This window comes from Mandrillus leucophaeus, unplaced genomic scaffold (genome assembly GCF_000951045.1).
Source record: "Mandrillus leucophaeus isolate KB7577 unplaced genomic scaffold, Mleu.le_1.0 Scaffold138, whole genome shotgun sequence".
NCBI classification, from domain to species: Eukaryota; Metazoa; Chordata; class Mammalia; order Primates; family Cercopithecidae; genus Mandrillus; species Mandrillus leucophaeus.
This window is the reverse complement of record NW_012101343.1, coordinates 5,828,549-5,832,017: the sequence shown is the minus strand read 5'-3', so window position 1 is coordinate 5,832,017 and position 3,469 is coordinate 5,828,549.

Sequence of the window (3,469 nt, the reverse complement as noted above, 5' to 3'; positions counted from 1 at the left end):
GGCCTGTTTGAATACAGATTCTTCCCCCTTCCAGCTCCCACAATCAGAGTCTAATTCAGGGAGGTTGATGTGGGCCTTGGTGGTTGCATTTTAATGAGCTCCTCAGGAGATTCTGAAGCTGATGGTACTCAGACTGGACACCTTGAGAACACTGCCTGGTAAACTAGGTGCTGGTGATGATCTAAGGCCATATTGATTCACACTGTTCGGAGTGGATGGAGTTAGCTGAAGTTTAACCTGGAGGCCTGGGATGGGCTGGAATCCAACAATCCATTTGCATAAACTTCAATTTGGATGTGGTAGGTGATTTCAGGTGTTCACCCACTTATTGGCTGTATCAGAAAGCAGGTAGGGCTGGGAACCACCAGGAATCTGTATACATAGGTTGAATCACATGACATTGCTGATATTTGACTTTTTAATTGACTTTAAAAAATATGAGTTTAATATGCCTTGATGTAATAACTCCTCAGCTGTTTCTAACTCGAAGCTGATTTGGCAGCTAACTCATCAATATGACAATTGGGACAGAAGGTTTCCAATATTTGTGGAAAGCGCTCTGTAATTTTCATCAGACTTAGAGCAAAAATTTAATAATCGTCTTCCTAGAAAAGTGCACCAAATGTAACCTTTTGCATACAATCTCAGGGGGATTTATGGACTCCTTAAAGGTCCAAGGACTCTTTTATAATTTTTTTTTTTTTTTTTGAAGGCTGCATTGCCGAAGGCTGCATTCTTTAGAAAGAGTTTTGCTGCCACCTACTGCCACATGGTTCTTGAGCTGGGTTTGCTCTATTCTTGCCTTGTCAATGACCTCCAGTTTGGAGTTTTGTAGGAGCTATAAGCAGCTATTGTCTCACACCAACTGACAAGAGAAGTCCAATTCTAGGCTGAAATGGGCACCAAAAACCTGTTTATTTGTCATTCAAACACTGAATTGAATTACCGCAAATGTAAAAAAAAATTTGTGCATACTATGCATTGTCTAGTCTATGCATACTCTTCAGCTTATAGCTGATTCTAAGAAGGCTTAAAATAAGAGTTGGAATAGAGTACCAGGGCTATCTGGTTTTGAGTCTAAGGGAGCTTATTTTACAACTCTGTCCTGTACCTAACTGATGACACTGCAAAATAATTGTTCTAGAAATGCAAATTATGTCTTATCCAGGAGGTTCTCTTGACTTTCTCCCTGCAGCTAGTTTTGGCTCCATTTGCATATTTATTTCAATATTCCTGGTCCGTAAGAGTATCTTTTCTTTGGATTCTCCTTTGAATCAGTTATAACACGTGCCTGATTTCCTCAGAGTGAAATAAAATCCTTCACATGAGCTCATTTGGTATCTGTTTTGGGAGTCATTATACTTTTTTGAAAATTATTCTTTAACAAGGGCCAAAACTAGGTATCTTTGATTCCCATCTACGAGAGGTCTTCTGGCCTTTTCTTGAAAGTGCACCGTCTAATTAAGATGTTCAATATTGAAAGTAATTTTTTGAGATGTCCCAACCCTCTTTTCCCTTTTGCTCCCATTCAAACAGTTAAGACCCTATCTCATTGCCTCAGGGGAGGCAGGGCCAAAACTAACAAAATATAACAAAGGAGTTTGTAAATCTTTCTGGACTTCGTTTTCCTAAAGCTCAAGTTCTTCCAAGAATTGAGAGAGGACCCAAACGTTGGGGAAAAAGAGAGGAGATTGTGTTTTCCTTCCACAAAACGAGATTACCTCAGACTGAGGGAAGGAGGGAGAGACAGGGGCAACAGGACCAGGCCCCGAGAGGTGAGGCTGCAGGGGCTGGAGGGACTGGAGCCCAGATCACATGGAGCAAGACTGCGCTGGGAGGGCCCTGAAAATAGAGTCCTGGGAGGTGACCCCTGTGGACTAAAGATCCTTGACAGTGTTCGTGTGTGTGTGTGAACAAATTTGGCCTCTAACCTTCTGGGCAGTCTTGACTCAAGATGCAAGTTGCAGTCTTATAAACTCATTTGTGTCCTGGACTACATTTTAAAAGTGAAAAAAAGGGCAGAAAATATCAGAAAGCATAGAATGTGGTAAAAGCAAGTGTTTCATAAACATTTTGTTTCAGCTGAGTCAGTATTGCATATTATTTTTCTTTCTATGATCAATCTATATAATTTTACTGCGGGTTCTGAGCCAAAGGAAAAAAATTGCAAAAAACTGACCCTAAAGACATTTTAAAAAGTCAGATTTAACTTTATTAGCTCAGCTGTATTCAGAACACCTGAGCTTTCCTTTTCTTCTTTAACAACGGCTCCAAAGGAATACCACATTAGGGCTGAAATAAATTTTATTTTCAGGTTCCTACCTATTATAAAGGCAATGACTAGCTACTTAATTTTTTTTTTTTTTCTGTAGAGGTGGGGTCTCGCTATATTGGGGTCTCAAACTCCTGGCCTCAAGTGGTCCTCATGCCTGGGCCTCCTAAAGTGCTGAGCCACCACTATTACTTCAAAAACTTTTGCTGGGGCTTTGTCTACTTTACCTATTTAGCTTCAGATTAAGTGACCTGGGGGAGAATGAAGCTAGGATCAAGACAGGCCAGACCTCCCTGGACAAGTGTCCCCCACCCCCAATACATTGAAAACAAAAATCAGTCTTTGCCAATCAGATTAGAGCAACAAGTGGGAAAGTGGGAAGGACAGGAACAATTATTTTTCAGAATTTGGGAATCTATTTTTCAGTGTGGTTTTACAATTTAGCTTTCAGGAGTATAAGTTCTGTGACAACCAGACTTGCTTTTCTATGGAAATATGCAAAACCCTACCCAGGCGAAGCAAAAATTATTGTGCTTATGCATCATTCCCTGAAAAGGTTACAAGTGTTATGGTCCAAGTATTCTTGCCAATGCTGGCCCTGGTAAAACAGTTAATTTTAAAAATGTGACAACAGGGTAACAGACATGTACAGAACAGACTAGAAGATAGAAAAGTGTTGAGAAGTTAACACAAAATAAGAAGTGGAATATTTTTTTAAAATGTGTTGCTTACTCTGGAATTAGTAACAGTATTTCACTTTTGGAATTTTAATTTACAAATTAAGGTGGCATTTATAAAGTAATTACATGTCTTACCAGCTTTTGTACTCCACTTAGGGAAGTTGAGTCTACTTTAGAAGAGAAAGGGGTTGAGCCCATAGAAAGTTTCCTAAAGTGCTTTTAATAGCGCCACAATTGAGGCAGCTTTGCTTAAAAACCCATTCAGGGAGTTTGGTACGTAAGGAGAAGGCAGAGACAGCCACAGCCCTTTCTGCATTTATTTTTGGGAATAAATTCATGTTATCTGGCTTCACACTTTCAATCTATCTGTTTTTCTCACTGGACCTAAAGGAGTTATGGAAGTTCCTCTCTCTTTAGGCCTAATTTTGTTTCGTAAAATAAAGTCTTAAAGGCCCCAGGGCAGAAACCACAGCCCACACCAAGGAGTAAAATGAATGCTCACTTACCATTTCCTGAA